This window comes from Tachyglossus aculeatus, chromosome 9, assembly GCF_015852505.1.
Source record: "Tachyglossus aculeatus isolate mTacAcu1 chromosome 9, mTacAcu1.pri, whole genome shotgun sequence".
NCBI lineage: Eukaryota > Metazoa > Chordata > Mammalia > Monotremata > Tachyglossidae > Tachyglossus > Tachyglossus aculeatus.
Genome location: NC_052074.1, coordinates 7,166,801 through 7,187,530, shown reverse-complemented (window position 1 = coordinate 7,187,530; position 20,730 = coordinate 7,166,801).

Sequence of the window (20,730 nt, the reverse complement as noted above, 5' to 3'; positions counted from 1 at the left end):
GTCTGCAGTGTGACCTTGGGCAAGTCACTTCATTAGCCGGTGTCTTGGTTACCTCATCTGTAAAATGGGCATTAAGCCCCGTGTTGGGCAGGGACTGTGTTCAACCCAATTATCTTGTATCTACTCCAGCGCTTCAAACACTGCCTGGCACCTAGTAAGTGCTTAACAAAAAACATAATAATAATGATCATTATCATTATTGCACTGCATTGCCCTTGGTAGCTACTCAAATCATTCATTCATTCATTCATTCAATCATCATCATCATCATCAAGCGTATTTATTGAGCGCTTACTATGTGCAGAGCACTGTACTAAGCACTTGGGAAGTACAAATTGGCAACATATAGAGACAGTCCCTACCCAACAGTGGGCTCACAGTCTAAAAGGGGGAGACAGAGAACAAAACCAAACATACCAACAAAATAAAATAAATAGAATAGATATGTACAAATAAAATAAATAAATAAATAGAGTAATAAAATAAATAAATAAATAGAGTAATAAATCATATATATATATACATATATATATAAATCATATTTATTGAGCGCTTACTGTGTGCAGAGCACTGTACTAAGCTCTTGGGAAGTACAAGTTGGCAACATATAGAGACGGTCCCTACTCAACAGCGGGCTCTGATTTTGGAGGCCAATATATTCATATTATCCAATATAACTAGAACCGATGCACTTTAATGTGGATGTTATAATGCTTGCTTTTCTTTGTTTTTTTTTCTTTCTTTTGTTTATCTGCAAGAGCAGTTCTTATGGAAAAGCTGGAGAAACTGAGGTAAGCCAAGGACTCCCTGGCTGGTCTGCATATCTGACTGGGATTGGAAAGTTTCTCTGCACGCAGTAACTGTTCAATAAATATGACTGATTGATTAATTGATTGTTTCTGGACTTCCCTTATGCCACTATAAGCAAGAGATACAAGGCCAAGAAGTCTTGCTTGAGGTAAACTCAAAATCCATTATATTCACTGGTGCCTCTTACAATTCATCTTTTCTTCTCCTTTTTTCTCCCGTGAGTTAAAGGAAACTGGAAGGCACCCCAGAAGTATTTTTTACTTCATAAGAAAGTTCAGTGAAAAAACAAAATGTTCAAACCATTACAATAAGTAGTGACATTCTGAAATCTGGCCCTGACAGCAAGGTTGAATTGGTAACCTAGCACAGATATCACCCCCCTCGCATTAAATTGTAATAATGATAATAATTTTGGTATCTGTTAGGTACCAATCACTTTACTAAATACTGGGGTAGATTCAAGAGAGTCAGGCCTAACCCAGTCCCTTCTCCACATGGGGCTCCCAATCTAAATAGGAAGGAGAACAAGTATTTAATCCCCATTTTACAGATGAGTAAATTGACTCCCAGAGCAGCTAAATGACTTGCCCAGGTTCACATGGCAGGCAAGTTGCAGAGCCAGGATTAGAACTGTGTGATGAGCACTGTACTAAGCACTAGTAGGCAGGGAATGTGTCTGTTACATTGCTTTATCGTACTCTCCCAAGTGCTTAGTACAGTGCTCTGCACACAGTAAGCGCTCAATAAATACGATTGATTGATGGATTGATTGCACAGTGTAAGCACTCAATAAATACCTCAACTGACTGAGAGGCAGTTGAGATAAAAGACATGCTGCCTGTCCTCTGGGACTTCGCCATCTCGGAGGTAACTAATGAGTTACTCAAGAGGGTGCATTGTGATTTGTTTGTTTTGGAATAAATTAAGATTTAGCAGTTCAGAGAAAGACATTCTCTGGATAGTTGACTCTGTCAGTGATTACTTCCCCTCGAACTAAGCCACTTAAGAGTCTGCTAATTCTGTCATATTGTACTCTCCCAAGCACTTAATACAGTGCTCGGTACATAGTAAGTGCTCAATAAATAATACCCCTGATTGACTGGTTTAAGTGGGAAGAAGAGCAGGTATCTTAACCCTGGTTTACAGATGAGGAGACTGAGGCCCAGAGAGGCTAAATGGCTGGCCTTCAGTCACGTGGCAGCCTAGTGGCAGAGCTGGGACTACTGAAAGCTCACCTCCTCCAGGAGGCCTTCCCAGACTAAGCCCTTGTTCTCGCCTGCCCCGCCGTCAACCCCAGGCCCACGTCCTACCTCTAGCCTGGAATGCCCTCCTTCCTCGAACCCAAAACTAGCACACTTCCCCCCTTCAAAATCCTACTGAAAGCTCAGCTCCTCCAGGAGGCCTTCCCAGACTAAGCCCCCTTTCCTCTGCCCCCCTTCCCCTCCCCATCGCCCCGACTCACTCCCTTTCCCCCCACCCCTCCCCACAGCACTTGTGGATATATGGACATATTTATAATGATAATTCTATTCATTTTTATTAATGATCATCATCAATCAATCGCATTTATTGAGCGGTTACTGTGTGCAGAGCACTGTACTAAGCGCTTGGGAAGTACAAGTTGGCAACATACAGAGACAGTCCCTACCCAATAGTGGGCTCACAGTCTAAAAGGGGGAGACAGAGAACAAAACCAAACATACTAACAAAATAAAATAAATTGAATATATATGTACAAGTAAAATAAATAAATAAATAGAGTAATAAATATGTACAAACATATATACATATATACAGGTGCTGTGGGGAAGGGAAAGAGGTAAGATGAGGGAGATGGAGAGGGGATGTATATTATATATATAATGATGTATATATATATATATATATATATATATATACATCATTATATATATATATATTATTATTATTATATATATATATAATTCTATTTATTTAGAATGATGCTACCTGCTTACTCGTTTTGATGTCTGTCCCCCCCCTTCTAGACTGTGGGCAGGGGTTGTCTCGATTTGTTTCTGAACCGTACTTCCCAAGAGCTTAGTACAGTGCTCTGCACACAGTAAGCGCTCATTAAATACGATTGAACGAATGAAGGAATGAATCCAGTTCTTTCAACTCTTTATGTTCTGACGATTTTGACACCCGTCTACATGTTTTGTTTTGTTGTCTGTCTCTCCCTTCTAGACTGTGAGCCTGTTGTTGGGCAGGGACCGTCTCTATATGTTGCCGACTTGTACTTCCCAAGCGCTCAGTACAGTGCTCTGCACACAGTAAGCGCTCAATAAATACGATTGAATGAATGAATGAATGGACTCCCAAGACCCACGCTCTCTCCAGTAGGCCACACTGCCTTTTCCCATCCAATCTGCTCTCCTGGGCTGCGTGCTGCTGTCCAGAGCTGTAGCCTTGGTCCTTCCTCTCTCCCTGGCCCTTGGAAAGGAGTTGTTTCCTGCCTGTCCTTCCGAGAAGCAGGGAATGGGGTGGAGGGGAGGAGGGGAAAAGCTGGAATGATCTTTTACAGGAACGCAGCTCCATTTCCTCCGAATACTGAAGAGATAAGGCTTCTCTCCTCCCATGAGGACCAGGCAAGCAGAGCTCTGCACAAGGTGGCACAATGCACAGGCTCTTTATCTGCCTCCAGAGAGGGCAGGCTATAAAGGTAGCGTGGGCTGTTGCGATTACAATAAGAAGTGCAGGCATTTCTTCCAGGATGTACTTTGGAATAGGTAGCCAGGGAACTGCACGTATTATATTTCAGCCTCAAGACATAAGGCAGGGGATAAGGAGGATAAGTAAAACAAATACTTTGGAGATCAGACAGAGAATTCATTTGCGTACCTCGATTACTCGATATAGTTACTATCTGGTTCACATATAAATATTTCCGGGATTTGATCTCTCCCATTCAGTTTGTTCATTTGTACTAAACCCACGTGCCTTTAGGCTGAGTCAAGCCCCAGGAAAAGTGAGGTTTTTGGGTCTTGGCTTTATGCGTTTGTTCTCTGTTTTGGGGAGCACGATCTGGTGGGAAGACCGTGGGCCTGGGACCCAGGTGGCCTGGGTTCTAATCCTGGCTCTCGCTCCTGCCTGCTGTGTGATCCCTGGCGAGTCACTTAATTTCTGTGTGTCTCAGTTTCCTCATCTGTAAAATGGGGATTCGATACCTGTTTTCCTTCCTCCTTAGACTGTAAGCCTGCTGGGGAACAGAGACTGTGTTCAATCTGTTTACACTGTAATAATAATAATAATAATAATGGCATTTATTAAGCGCTTACTATGCGCTGGGGAGGTTACAAGATGATTAGGTTGTCCCACTGGGGGGTCACAGTCTTCATCCCCATTTTACAGATGAGGTAACTGAGGCACAGAGAAATTAAGTGACTTGCCCAAAATCACTCAGCTGACAGTTGGCGGAGCTGGGATTTGAACTCATGACCGCTGACTCCAAAGCCCAGGCTCTTTCCACTGAGCCACGCTGTTGTATCTACCTGAACTCTTAGTACAGCATTTGCCAAATAGTAAGTGCTTACCAAATATCATTATAATCATAATTATTGTTATTAATTATGGTAAAATTTCCACCTGGGTTTTAATTTTTATATGTCAGTTACCAACAGACAAGGCAGAGACGTGAGATAACTTTGGATTGGCAATGATGATCGTAAGGAAAAGAACCACGTTCTGCTAAGAAGCACTTAGCAAGCAAGATGACAGCCACAGAGCCACTGAATCCCACCATTTCGCCCAGTCCTGAACACTGATTCCTTTATCTTCTCCAGGGGGGCTGTTTTCACCCGAAAAAACATATTACTATGTCTAGATATAAAAATAGATGCCTCCCAAAGGTTGGAACAAAACAAGAAATAAACCCCTGACTTTGGAATTCCAAGCGTTGTACATTACAAGTAATTAACGTCCAAGCCGGAAGAGGAAAAACGGCATTTTTAGAGAGCTTGAGGATGACATCTCTACAGGAGAATTAAAACAGAGAAACAACTCCCCTGAAATGTTATGGAATTCTTTAATAGTGCCGAGGCTGGAGGTTAAGGAGTTTGAACAATAAGAAATGGATCTTTTAAATATGAAGAACGCGCTTTTCAAACAGACTGTTAAACTTTCCGGCCGCTGACAAAAAAACTTTTATCAAGTTTATGTCTAAAAAAATGAGACTTTTGTGGCAGGCCCATCCAGATCAGTATAAATTCAATCCAATTTAAAGCACAGTAACGATGTGGGCAGTCTCAGACTATTACTTTCAATGGGATTGAGTCCCTAAGGATGACATAGACTTAGTCCCATTGAAAGTAATGGGGTAAGCAATCACATGCCATTACTTTCAAGGAGACTCGGTCTATACTATCCATAATATCATGGTAATATAAATCTGCACTGACTCATCAGCATGAAGAATGAAAATGTAAAAGAATGGCAAAGCAGCAAACGTGCACCCTGAGACAAAAAAAAAAAAGGAAGAAGAAGAAGGGAAAAAAGACCCTCTGGTTTCTCTGTGCCCATAACTCATCAATGCTGAAACTTTTATTGCGGCAGAACGAAAAGGCACGGAAACACAAGGTGAGGCGAAATTCAAACCTAGAAGAGGTTTCTGTGCCGTAGGCCTTGCCGATACCTTTTCCTCTCTCCTCTGGAGATTCGTGAGTGGGTAGATTTCTAGAATCCAGAGGTTTAGAGCCCGTGTCCTGTCTTCCTGATCGCTCGTCTGGCATTTTGGGGGGCTGGGGCGGGGAGGGTGAAGATGCTTGCTGGCTTTCTTGCAAAACGATATTTGTTAACCACGGTAAAACGTTCTGAGTCTTTCTGCCCTGGATCCTTGAGTTTTGCTACGACCGAGTCGGAGTCAGTCCCCCTCTGGGTAGAAATCTCAATAAAGCCGGGCCCACATATATCTACCGATTTTTTTTCCCCTCCATTCTCTTCCCTTTGTCTGACTCCATTGAAAATGAGAGACCATTTGCCCACCTGTCTCCTGAAACCAATTCAGCCTCTGGTTTCTCAGCTTTTAAATAAGATGCAGAAGAGCAGAGCCTATCTTCATGTTCACCATGTGTGATGGCGGGGGAGAGTTACGCTTTATATTTCATTTTATTGGAGTGAGGCGTCCTCAAAGCCCCGTCAATCACACTCCCATAATGTTTTGGGGTTTTCTTCTGTTAGGATCCAACCTACGGAGCTCACACCGTAGACCGTGAACGGAGTCTTTCAGTCTTTCTGCACCTTCTGGAAAGTGGAAGATCCTGACTCCGATGATGTGACTGAACCCACTCATTCAATCAGTTGATCAATCAATTGCATTAACTGAGCGCTCACTGCGTGCAGAGCACTGTACTAAACGCTAACGTTCCGTATGCCGCCACAGAGTCGGTATACATATTCCTTGACCCGACGAGTTAAAAGTCTAGAGGACAAGCTTACTTCATTTTCAACTCCTGGTCAGAAATTTCCATTTGTCCGTAAGCTCGTTGTGGGCAGGGGATAAGTCTACCAACTCTGTTATATCGTACTCTCCCGAGTGCTTAGTACAGTATTCTGCACCCAGTAAGCAACAAATACAATTGATTGATCGATTGCTAGCTTCTGGAGGGAACCGATTGTGGGTCTCACTTCTGCTGTACTCTGCCAAGGAATTGGTGTACTGATTTGTACTTAGCAGATTCTCAGTAAATAGTATTGATTGATTGACTGTTTCAGAGAAGTTAATTAATTAGTTAATTAATAATGGCATTTATTAAGCGCTTACTATGTGCAAAGCACTGTTCTAAGCACTGGGGAGGTTACAAGGGGATCAGGTTGTCCCACGTGGGGCTCACAGTCTTCATCCCCATTTTACAGATGAGGGAACTGAGGCACAGAGAAGCGAAGTGACTTGCCCAAAGTCACACAGCTGACAACTGGCAGAGTCAAGATTTGAACCCATGACCTCTGACTCCAAAGCCCCTGCTCTTTCCATTGAGCCACACTGCTCAATGGACTGCTCAAGGTGACTTAGGCGAACCCTCCTTCTCATACTTTCTTTATAGTAATAATGATATTTGTTAAGCACTTATGATGTGCCAAGCACTGTTTCAGAGAAGCAGCGTGGCTCAGTGGAAAGAGCACGGGCTTTGGAGTCGAAGGTTGTGGGTTCAAATCCCAGCTCCGCCAATTGTCAGCTCTGTGACTTTGGGCAAGTCACTTCACTTCTCTGTGCCTTAGTTACCTCATCTGTAGAATGGGGGTTAAGACTGTGAGCCTCCCATGGGACAACCTGATCACCTTGTAACCTCCCCAGCACTTAGAACAGTGTTTTGCACATAGTAAGTGCTTAATAAATGCTATTATTATTATTATTATTATTATTATTATTATTATTATTATTATGAAGTGCTCCAATGATGCCTATAAGGAGGTGGTTTCCCCATCTAACCCCTACCTGTATACTCTTTCCCAGCACTTAATATCATGCTCTGCATATAGTAAGCTCTTAATGAATATTATTTATTTTTAAATGTGGTGGTAAAGCCAAAGGGCAAAGGAGGAAGGAAGATGTCAGCAGTCCTTCACTACTGCCCCTTAATAATAATACTAATTATTATGATTACCATTAAGATGTTATTATTATTATTATTATTATTATTATTATTATTGTTATTAAGGCCTCCTCCAGGAGGCCTTCCCAGACTGAGCCCCCTCCTTCCTCTCCCCCTCCTCCCCCTCCCCATAGCACCTGTATATATGTATATATGTACGTATTTATTACTCTATTTATTGATTTATTTTATTTGTACATATTTATTCTATTTATTTTATTTTGTTAATATGTTTTGTTTTGTTCTCTGTCTCCCCCTTCTAGACTGTGAGCCCACTGTTGGGTAGGGACCGTCTCTAGATGTTGCCAACTTGTACTTCCCAAGCGCTTAGTACAGTGCTCCGCGCACAGTAAGCACTCAATAAACACGATTGAATGAATGAATGAATGAAAATTATGGTATTTGTTAAGCGCTTACTATGTGCCTGGCACTGTTCTGAGCGCTGGGTAGATACAAGATAATTGGGTCGGAAACAGTCCCTGTCCCACACGGAGCTCACAGTCTTAATCTCCATTTTTGGAACTGAGGCACAGAGAAGTGAAGTGACTGGCCCAAGCTCACACAGCAGACGGGTGACGGAACCGGGATTAGAACCCACGACCCTCCGATTCCCAGGCCCGTGCTCTCTCCGCTAGGCCATGCTGCTTCTCTTCCTTTGGGGAAATGATATGGGATGAGTCTTCTCTAAGCAAGCGTACAGAGGGACACCATTGGTATTCATTCCTAGCATTTGGCCCAGTTGCCTTCCGTTCTTGAAACAGACACAGGACTGGAGACAATTTTCTACACGATAGTGGTAGCCGGGAGATAATATTACCAACTAAGTATAGGTGACTTTAAACAATCTTGCTGCTACTCTAGACGGGTCATCTTTCCCTCTCTCCGTTCCCATCTGAAGGCTCTCAGTTGTTTTTTTTTTTTCCCTTAAACTCCTAAATTCTCAAAAATGCATCTTCAATAAGGGAAGTCATCATCCCTCAAAATGCTCTGCGCAGAAAAGGAAAGAAATCACGCAACCAAATAGAATGCATGGAGAGTGGATTTGTCTCCTTTTTCCTCTCTCAGGCATTTGACCAACTGTGGGTATTTCACAGAAAAGACTCAATAAATCGTCATTTTTCAGTAAAGCGGTTTGCCTCTAAATGAGGCTCCCCTTCTTAGCGTCTCTGATCTTTGTACAGGGACACCCCGGTTAGTGCTCTTAATTGGTTCCAGGAAAATGGAGTTTTAAAACGAAAGAGCGCCAAATGAAGTAGCTTCCCAAAGGAGATGCTGTAAATTGCCTTAATGAGTTCCCACCATCCACAAGATTCACCAAAAAGTGCCCTTTTTTCCCAATAGGATGCAAAATATAATACTTGGAAAATACTTCTAATACTAATGAATCTGAATTTCCAAAGTATGATGGTTCATATTCTATTTGGAAAAAAGGCACCGTGTGCTTAAACAGTGGAGATTTGTCATGGTCTAAAACGGTTGAAATGGCTTTAATCTCTCTATTCAAGTCAGTCAAAATTCATCAACGGTTGAGGAAGAGGGGGTGAGAAGTGTTTGAGCCAAGGCACCCCAACCTCAGGCCCACGGCGATTATGTACGTACCTATAAATAATGTATTCATATTATTGGCCATCACCCCATCTAGACTGAAGCTCCTTATGGGCAGGGAACATATCTACCAACTCTACTGTACTGTACTCTCCCAGTGACTCTCCCCTTGAGTAGCTCAATAAATAATAGGGTTTACCATTAAAAGCAGACATCCATAATTTATTTATTTCTTTATATTAATGTCTGTCACCGCCTCTAGACGGTAGGAGCCTTATGGGCAGAGAACATGTCTACCAACGTTTTCATCTGGTCCTCTCCCAAGTGCTTAGTACAGTGCTCTGCAAACAGTGAGCGCTCAAACAATACCATTGATTGATTAATTGGTGACTTCATTAATGGTATATGTTAAGTGCCTACTATGTGTGGGACACTGTACTAAGCGCTGCTGTAGATACAAACTCATCAGGTTGGACACAGTCCCTGTCTGACATGGAGCTCATGCTCTTGATCCCCATTTGACAGATGAGGCAACTGAGGCACAGAGAAGTGAAACAGTCTTCTAGACTGTGAGCCCACTGTTGGGTAGGGACCATCTCTACCCAACAGTGTGGGTAGAGTGGCTCAGTGGAAAGAGCCCGGGCTTTGGAATCAGAGGTCATGGGTTTGAATCCTGACTCTGCCGCATGTCTGCTGTGTGACCTTGGGCAAGTCACTTAACTTCTCTGAGCCTCAGTTACCTCATCTGTAAAATGGAGATTAAGACTGTGAACCCCACGTGGGACAACCTTATCACTTTGTATCCCCCCCAGCGCTTAGAACACTGCTTTGCACATAGTAAGCGCTTAACAAATGCCAACATTATTATTATTATTATTATGTTGCCAACTTGTACTTCCCAAGCGCTTAGTACAGTGCTCTGCACACAGTAAGCGCTCAATAAATACGATTGAATGAATGAAACGACTTGCCCAAGGTCACATAACCAAGTGTCAGCTGTGTGACTTTGGGTAAGTCACTTAACTTCTCTGGGCCTCAGTTACCTCATCTGCAAAATGGGGATGAAGACTGTGAGCCCACCGTGGGACGATCTGATCACCTTGTAACCTCCCCAGTGCTTATAACAGTGCTTTGCACATAGTAAGCGCTTAGTAAATGCCATTATTATTATTATTATTACTATTATTATCATAACAGAGAAATGGAGGAACCGGGATTAGAACCCGGGTCCTTCTGACCCCCGGGCCCGTGTTTTGTTCACTACTGAGGAGTTAGTAGCATCTGGGCAAAAAAAGAGGAAAACGAGAATGTCGTCTTCTGTGTTGGGCTGTGTTGACTGCAAGCAGGTTCGGGGGTCGAAACTGATGGATGAAAGTTTTCCTTTGACATCCGGAGGAGGGGCCGTGAAACCCTCACCTGGCTGGATCGATCCAGGACTTTCTCCAGAAAGGAGCAGGGAAGATTTGGGGACATTGGTACTTCCCCTCCCAATGTTGCCAAGCGCAACCATCCCCAACGTTTGCACGGCAGGAATAGAGGAGATGACGTCTCACAGCCGGATGCACCCTAGATGATTTGTCCAATCGAACCAATTTCACGGCCCGCCGAGGTGTCTGGGGGCTTTGGGAGCTGGATTCTTCTCAGGTCCTCAGCAGCACAGCTCAGGGACCGGGTTACGTTCTGGTTTCTAAGTTCTGGTTTCTACGTTCTGGTACTAAGCGCTTAGTAGAGTGCTTTGCACACAGTAAACGCTCGATAAATACTATTGATTGATTGATTTCGCATCATCGGCCTTGGGAAATCGGCTCTTTCGCTCGCTAGACCGCAAGCTCCCGATGGGTGGGGATCGAGCCTTTCAGCTCTCTGTCATCACTCGATCGATCACTTTTAGACTGTGAGCCCACTGTTGGGTAGGGACTGTCTCTATATGTTGCCAATTTGTACTTCCCAAGCGCTTAGTACAGTGCTCTGCACATAGTAAGCGCTCAATAAATACGATTGATGATGATGATCGATCGTATTTAACGAGAGCTTACTGTTTCCAAGGCACCGTCCTAAGCGCTCGGGAGAGTACAATTTAACAATGTAACAGAGTCGGTAGACACCTTCCCTGCCCACAGCGAGCTCAGGAGAGTGCTCTGCACACAGTAAGCGCTCAATACATACCAAGGTCTGATCGACGGATACTGAGCCACTGATTTTGCAAATCTCACGGCCAAGTCCGATGTTTCCATTTTATGGAAAGAAGGGAGCGCCTCTCTCAATCTGTTTTTGGACTTCTGAAACGCATGCAACAAACCCACCCTCTTCTATCCTAGGATGCTTTCCTACGGTTGCCGGTTTTTACACCTTGCCCCGCCCCGGAAAATGCCAAGGCCTCCCATTTGGCGCCTCTGAGATCCAAAGCGACGGCAATGATAAGGTGTTTTTTTACGGTCGCCTATTTTGAGAGTGCAAAAAATAGATTCGGTAAATAAATCATTCATACATTAAGAATGATTACCAGTGTGTAAAGCGGAATGCTGAATTACCTCGGATATATTACCCACAATGCCTTTCAGGGCGGCAGCTAATTAGCAGCGGAAAGGTCATGCAAAAAATAATGTGATTAGAAGGGGTTGAAAGAGGGAAAAAAAAATCGCCACATATTTGGACATAGACCAAATTTCCTTTTTGCCACTGTAACGGAAAACCATTGCTTCAATATTTAATGAAATGCTTATGCTGCAGCACCTGGTCACATTGTCAGGAAGGCCTAACCACCGCCTCCCCCGTGGGTCATTACGGCAGCCATCTGAAAGGGGGCAAACTGTTCATCGACTCCAATAATGCCAGTCTTTAAGAATCTACGGCTACAAAACAGCGGGAGACGGAGCGACTCTGGCTTTGATCTTGGGAAAAATGGCTAGGGGCGAAATGCAGTTTCCTACCGTCGGAGACCAGTTAGCAATAATTCTGCAAGTCAGAGCCCCTGCCCGAGACCCCCAACTCTCCGCCCTGAGCCAGCCCCGCTTCTCTCCTCTCGCAGAAGGCTTACGGCTCCCGGTGAGCGAATCTTGTCGACAGGAAAACCGTAGTTCGAGCTACCCTGCTAATGACCCAATGCATCAATAGCTCAAACAATCACAACAAGCAGATGTCCAAAGTTAATATAGACTTCCTTGGGATTTTCCTTGTGAAACATGACTTTAAAAGGCATCCGTCTTTTGTCCTCACTAGAGATCTGCTAAATCCTGGCACCAATTCCTTGGGCATGTGAACCTCAGCCTAATGGAATTTAATTACTTTAGTGGTATTAATCATCTGTACAGTAGAGCAAAGAGTATTTTATTACCACTTTTAAGGGTTATCGGCACATTTATTTCAAATGAACTGTCAAACGGCATTACGTGTAAAGCATGCCAGGTTTGAATTCCGCAGCCCAGGTGAAAATAAATTTACGGGTTTCAAACTCTTCCCCCATCGTCAGACTCCCTCCATGCTCACGGTGGCAGCGGGTCGGCACGTCACCTCAAAATTAAAAGAAATTAAGCGCCGGACGAGCTCCGGGTTTTGGACTCGGAGGTTTTCCGTCCTTATTCCGACCACCGTTCCCGCTCGTTTGTAGAGGTTGCCTTCGACCGAGGGCCCTGGGAACTCGAATAGGTACCAAATAAGCTGTGACTCCATTACAGGCTTAGTTACGGAGAAGTCAGGCTCATCTTGTCCATTACCACGCAGTGAGGGCTCCTAGCGCAATAACTAAGTCTCCTCCGGTTCTCCTCCTGGTTTTCCAGGGAGTTCCGGGCCGGAGAAAGGGAAGGCGTGAGCCCCGAGTTGAGTTGGCAACGGGATAGGAGAGAGGAGCTTACAGTCCCTCGAGACTGGAAGCTCATCGTGGGCAGGGAACGTGTCTTTCACCTCTCCCGTACTGTCCTCTTCCATCATCATCATCATCATCAATCGTATTTATTGAGCGCTTACTATGTGCAGAGCACTGTACTAAGGGCTTGGGAAGTACAAATTGGCAACATATAGAGACAGGCACTCAGCTCAGTGTCCTGCACAGAGGAAGCGCTCAATTATAATAATTATTAATAATAATGATGATGGCAATAATGGTACTTGTTAAGCACTGACTAGAGGGCAAGCACTGTTCTAAGCACTGGAGTAGACAGGAGCTAATCAGATGGGACACAGTCCCGTGTCTGTCATGGGGCTCACAATCTCAATCCCCACTTTACAGATGAGGTAACTGAGGCCTAGAGAAGTGAAACGACTCGCCCAAGGTCACACAGCAGACACGAGGCAGAGCCGGGATTAGAACCCAGGTCATTTGGACTCCCAGGCGACTGAGCCATGCTGCTTCATAAATAAATAAACACCAGCGATTGATCGGCGGATTCACCGGCGAGATGGGGGCGCGGTGTAACCATCGCCGTGGAACTCGGCGGCAGGAATCATTGTCTGATTGACAGGAGCCGGGGTGGAAGGAGGCTGGGGGCTGGAAATTACAATACTGGACACAATGTATCCCACGCCACAGTCAATCCATCAATCAAGCAGTCGGTGGTGTTTATTGAGCACTTACTCTGTGCAGAGCTCTGGTCTCGACGCTCGTTGTGGAAACGCGGCGACTAACTCTGTCTGTCGGCCTCTCCCAAGCGCACAGTACAATGCCCTGCCTACAAGAAGCGCTCAATAAATACCAACCCCCAAAACACGTCCCCTAGGCAGACCAGACAGGGGTCGGACCGGCTGAAACTCGGCCGCTGTCCGGCTCGAACGCCTGAGATGCGCCTTCAAATGTCCGCCGATACTGTATTTTCCCAACGTTCGCCCCGTTGCCGTGTATAAAAATTCCTTGAGGAAGGGACGCAGCCTAACTGCCCTGCGGACCGACCAAATCCTGGCTGTGGATATAGTCGTTTCAGTGTGTCGGCTTCAACATCTTTTTGTTTTTCGTTTCGTTCTGGACTCCCGAGAGCCTCAGACCTGCTCCGCATCCACCTGTTCCAGGCACTTTCCACTCATTTTGCCTCACAGACATTCCGTACGGAGAAGCAAATGAGAGTAATTTGTGACATGAGATACTGCGTGTCCAAAAGACACATAATTAGTGTCAAAATGGATGCATTTGCTTTTTAAAGTCTATTTGTCCTGTGATTTCAAATGAATCAAGCTGCTATATCTCTCTCAACAGCTTCATAGAAGTCTATAATGAATTAAATGGCTCCTGTTCTTTTGTAAAAAAAAGTATAAGCCTCATGAATAAAATGGCAGTCTCAAATGTAGGTTGAGAACTTTAAAAGACCCTTCTGTCTCCTACTCCTTCATTTGGAGATTTCCCTCCTTCATTAGAGATTAAAAGAAAAATGCTTTTGAAACGAAATGAAAGATGATGTTTTGCTCTCCCAGTCTAGCAATTACTGAATTTTCGGAAAGACTATTTAACATTGCATGGCCTTTCGAAATGCATCCTGGAAACCATCGGCAGGATGAAGGGACTGAGCGTCAACCCAGACCTCCCTTTACTTCCTATGCGTGTGTACTCTGGATTTTCAACTCCATCAGAGCCAGCTCCTCTGTCAGGAAATGATGGGGCACAGTCAACCTCCGTTCCCTCTGCTTCGAGACACTGTAAGCCCACTGAGGGCGGGGAATGTGTCTGGTTATTGTTATACTGTGCTCTCCCAAGTGCTTAGTACAGTGCCCTGAATACAGGAAGTGCTCAGTAAATAGGACTGAATGAAGTTTGACTTCCATCCTGGAAACGAGGTCCATGTCTTTTTTTAGTCAATCAATCAATCAATCGTATTTATTGAGTGCTTACTATATAATAATAATAATAATAACAATGATAATGGCATTTGTTAAGCGCTTACTATGTGCCAAGCACTGTTCTACGTGCTGGCGGGATACAAGGTAATCAGGTTGTCCCACATGGGGCTCACAGTCTTCATCCCCATTTTACAGATGAGGTAATAATAACATAATAATAACAGTATTTATTAAGCACTTTCTATGTGCAAACACTGTTCTAAGCACTGGGGGGATACAAGGTAATCAGGTTGTCCCACATGGGGCTCACAGTCTTCACCCCCATTTTACAGATGAGGCAACTGAGGCCCAGAGAAGTGAAGTGACTTGCCCAAAGTCACACAGCTGACAAGTGGCAGAGCCTGGATTTGAACCCATGACCTCTGACTCCCAAGCCCGGGCTTTTTCCACTGAGCCCCGCTGCTTAGAGCATATATGCTCTAAATGCTAAATGCTTGGTGCACTGTGCCAAGCGGACCCTCAGATGGAAATCTAATGCTGCCACTTGTCTGCTGGGTAACCTTCCCTGCACGTCAGTTTTCTCATCTGTGAAATGGGAATTAAATCCTACTCCCTCTTACTCAAACTGTGAGGCCCAGGTGGGCAGGGACTGGGTCTGACCTGATTATCTTGTATCTTCCCAAACACTTAGTACAGTCTTAGTAAACACTTACCAGATACACAATTATTTATATTATTATTATTATTATTATTATTATTATTATTATTATTATTATTACTAATGGGGGAAGGTGGATTTACGCTGTGATGGGTTGAGGAGAAAGTCACAGTGGCAGGGAGGGTGGGGAAAGATGGGTGGCATTTTTACAGCAAATACTACTGATGTTCTGAAAATGGTCTAACTGTTGATGACAGACTGCAGGATCGATTGGGAAAGTCTCTTTCGGTTGACACCTCCAGAGTTTAATCATATTTACCCAGTACAGATAAACAACTCTCTCCAGAACAATCTGGACCGCAACCCAGTACTGACTCAGACTGTCTATCGAATACCACTATAACCACGATTTTTTAAAAGGCAACAAAGATAGAGGCGTTAATGGTGTAGCAGAACTGTGACATTTTTAAAATCTGATGTCGAACAGAGCAGACCCCATATTAATTATGCTCCGTGGAGAATAATGTCGGCTTGATTTATGAAAAAGCCTCAACCACAGATATAAACTGAACATCCTTTAGTTTTCATTTTAGAAAGTAGGGGAATTCCACTGATCCCCTATTTCTGTCCTAACGCATCTCACTTTTCGTCCCATCCGTATTTACCGCACTGTGTAACTTTTCATTGTTCCCCATTTCCTGAAGCTGATTGAAGGTTCAGTACTCCAGAAAATCAATCGATCTACTGATGGTGTTCATTGAGCACTTACTGTGTGCTGAGCATTGTACTAAGCAATTGGGAGAGTACAACAGAGTTGGTAGACATATTCCCTGCCACAAGGAGCTTACAGTCTAGAGGGAAAAGATGCATCACCATCTTATGTAATGACAAAAATACTCATATCTGAAATTATTTACTTTTCATGCACTCACAAATGTTATTTGCTTTTCTACCAGATTTTTTTTTGTGAAAGGTAGACTTATTGCTCTATTTATTTATTTATTTGTACATGTTTATTCTATTTATTTAATTCTGTTACTATGTTTTGTTTTGTTCTCTGTCTCCCCCTTCTATACTGTGAGCCCACTGTTGGGTAGGGACCGTCTCTATATGTTGCCAACTTGGACTTCCCAAGCGCTTAGTACAGTGCTCTGCACACAGTAAGCACTCAATAAATACGATTGAATGAATGAATGAATGAAATAACTCAAATCATTTAACCAGCTCATGCTATTTAAATCATATCTGTTTTTACAGATTTCACTTTATTCTGTGAACTGAACTGCTCCTTTGCTAACTTGGTTTTTTTATGTCAAATGTTCCAGGTCCAATGAAGAGGAATCTAGCACTGAGATGATATTACATAAAGGGATGAAAGCTTAAGGAAAGAAATAGCATTTCAAACATAGTGTTAATCAGTTCTACAAAATACTGAGAATTTCACTTAAAAGATATTCCTGTGCATGAATATTGAAATATTTAACACTTACAATATAGATTTATGGGCCTATCTTGTTTTTTCATAAATGTCCTTGCCATTTTACTAATTACCAAAGATATCTGTGTTTAGACAAATGTTGTCTCCCTCACAACCTGTCCTCCCCTCCCACAGTATTCTCTCTTGCATTAAATTATAGCATTCAGATTCACAATCTCGTCATTCTCAAGGTAACAGATTGTGATATTATGAACACAAAAGTATAGGTCAGAGAAATGGGAATTATGAGGTTCTTGCCCAGATTTTCCGCTTACCGCACGGTGCCATCTCGCTCAAATAACTCGGGGGCTGGCGGCGAATGGTAGGCGAGGGAAGTTGTGGCCTCAGGGCACTGAATGGCCGCAGATGACCCTCAATCAATCAATCAATCGTATTTATTGAGTGCTTACTGTGTGCAGAGCACTGTACTAAGCGCTTGGGAAGTACAAGTTGGCAACTTCCAAAGACGGACGTTGTACGGGATCTTCCAAAGATGATGGCAACATGGGACGTCACAGAGACGGCGCCCTGCCCTTCTTTAATGACGGCTATTTTAGAGCCTCTCTCAAAGATGACCCCGTCACTGCCTTCGAGAAGCAGCGTGACCTAGCGGATAGAGCACGGGCCCGGGAATCAGAAGGATCTGGGTTCTAATTCTGGCTCCACCATTTGTCTGCTGCGTCACCTTGGGCAGGTCACCTCACGTCTCTGGGCCTCGGTTGTCTCATCTCTAAATTGGGGATTGAGACTCTGAGCCCTCCTTGGGACAGGGACTGTGTCCAACCCGATTACCTTGTATCAACCCCAGCTCTTAGAGCAGTGCCTTGGTCATAGTATGCACTTAACAAATACCATAATTATTATTCTCAAAGATAGCAGCCAGATTTAAGGTTATTAGGGTCAGCTGCCCAGAGATCTCAGTTGAAAGGCAGCTGAGGTATTAATACATCGTGCGCCTTACCCCACAGTTGACTGGACAAATTGCTATGTCTCCTCTGGGATTAGCTGATCCTTATGCCAAGTCAGTGACTAGGGCTGAGAAACAGCGTGGCTTAAGGGAAAGAGCCCACGCTTGGGAGTCAGACGTCGCAGGTTCGAATCCCGGCTCCATCACTTGTCAGCTGTGTGAATTTGGGCAAGTCACTTCACTTCACTGTGCCTCAGTGACCTCATCTGTAAAATCCCCCTTCTAGACTGTGAGCCCGCTGTTGGGTAGGGACCGTCTCTATATGTTGCCAACTTGTGCTTCCCAAGCGCTTAGTACAGTGCTCTGCACACAGTAAGTAGCCCCTTCCTTCCTCTCCCCCTCATCTCCCTCTCCATCCCCCCATCTTACCTCCTTCCCTTCCCCACAGCACCTGTATCTATGTCTATATGTTTGTACATATTTATTACTCTATTTATTTATTTATTTTATTTGTACATATCTATTCTATTTATTTTATTTTGTTAGTATGTTTGGTTTTGTTCTCTGTCTCCCTTTTTTAGACTGTGAGCCCACTGTTGGGTAGGGACTGTCTCTATATGTTGCCAACTTGTACTTCCCAAGCACTTAGTACAGTGCTCTGCACACAGTAAGCGCTCAATAAATACAATTGATTGATTGATTGCTGGGTAGGGACTTTATCTATATGTTGCCAACTTGTACTTCCCAAGCGCTTAGTACAGTGCTCTGCACACAGTAAGCACTCAATAAATACGACATTGATTGATTGATTGCTCAATAAGTACGATTGAATGAATAAATGAATGAATAAAATGGGGAGTAAGACTGTGAGCCCCACATGGGACAACTTGATAACTTTATATCTGCTCCAGCACATAGAACAGTGCTTGGCACATAGTAAGCACTTAATAAATACCATTATTATACGCTATTGATGCCTGTCTACTTGTTTTGTTTCGTTGTCTGTCTCCCCCCTTCTACACTGTGAGCCCCTTGTTGGGTAAGGATTGTCTCTGTTGCCAAATTGTCCTTTCCAAGCGCTTAGTATAGTGTTCTGCACACAGTAAGTGCTTAATAAATACGATTGAATGAATGAATGAATGAATGAATGAATGAATGAATGAATGAAGCTGCAGACATCTAACCAAAACACTTCTCGGGCAAGGATCAGAGAGGATCCAAGGAGCCTCTTTGGCGAGGAGGGGTGGGGAAAGCATTTCAGTCAGGGGAAAATGGCATTTGCACAGACTCGAGGAGTAGGCTGGGGTCAGGCGAGCGTGTTCGCTTGATTGGGGTGGATGCAAATAAATCTTGATATGAGAGTTAATATCCAGGTGCGCTCCGGGAGAAGCCAGGGTTAGCGGAGGAAAAATCGTGGCACAGTCGATTCAGTTTTACAGACCACCTAAATCATCAGGAGGCTCCGCCGTTGAACCAAAGATGTGGAATCACAGTCCCACCCACAGACGTCAACAAGTGATCTGAGCCTTGCCTGTCGGACCCAAAGGAGAGAGAAAATACGCACTTGCATGAGCTAACACACACACTCACAGGGAAGGGCAAGAGCCCTTTAAGGAAGAATCCTTGATTTCCTCGCCCTTGGGGCAAAATGCTATGGTCTCTCCCTTTTCTCCCCTTGCTTCTCTGGTGGGTTTTTAGATTCTAGATCAATGGTTCTCCCACCACTTCTCAAAACTTCTTCATCTGGCAAATCCCCTGTCGGGTTCTCGTCGGCCCTCCACTAAAGAGGGGAAGAAAAAGGCAGCAGCTGTTGTGCGCCGCTCTGGTCTCAGCATCCCGGCGGATCTTAAAAGGCAGGGAGGGAAGGAGGTTGGAAGAGGCAGGCTCACCCCATTCTTATAGCCTGCCGTTTGCCGGGTGATGCCCGACAACTGTTCAGAGCACTGCCGACGCGGCTCTGATCTCTCTGGTCTCTTCAGAACTCTCCTTCCGGGTGGCTGTGCTCCATCTTCAGAAGCCATATATATATATGTTTGTACCTATTTATTACTCTATTTTATTTGCACATATGTATTCTATTTATTTTATTTTGTTAACATGTTTTGTTCTCTGTTTCCCCCTTCTAGACTATGAGTCCACTGTTGGGTAGGGGCCATCTCTATATGACGCCAACTGGTACTTCCCAAGCGCTTAGTGCGGTGCTCTGCACACAGTAAGCGCTCAATAAATGCGATTGAATGAATGAATGAAAAGGCAGGGCCTTGGAAGCTCACGGCCGCACCGGGCCAGCCGCAAACAGGAGGGAGGCAGCACGAGCCATCCGTTAGGCCCGCTTGCTTCTGTTACCGCTCCGAGGCCTCGATTTCATCGGTAATGATCTGCCATTTGTTTACTTCTATCAACGTGGGTCTCCCCCTCTAGACTGTAAGCTCAATGCGGGCAGGGAACGTGTGTGTTTATTGCCGCGTCGTATTCTCCCAAGGGCTTGGTACAGTGCTCTGTGCATGGGCACTGTAATAAGTGCTTACCAAATACCCCTATCATTATTATTGGTAGTATTATTATTATTACAATTGAATGAATGAATAATAATAATGATGGTATTTGTTAAGTGCTTACTATGTGCAAAGCCCTGTTCTAAGCACTGGGGAGGTTACAAGGTGATCAGGTTGTCCCACAGGGGGGCTCACAGTTTTAAATCCCATTTTGCCCAAAGTCACACAGCTGACAGTTGGTGGGGCCGGGATTTGAACCCATGACCTCTGACTCCAAAGCCCAGGCTCTTTCCACTGAGCCACGCTGCTTCTTGAAGAATGAATGGGGCTCCCGGGGCTGCTGCTGGCGAGGGCACGGACTGGCTCATTCATTCATTCATTCGACTGTATTTACTGAAGGCTTACTGTGTGCAAAGCACTGTATTAAGCCCTTGGAAGAGGATAATACAGCAATAAACAGACGCATTCCCTGC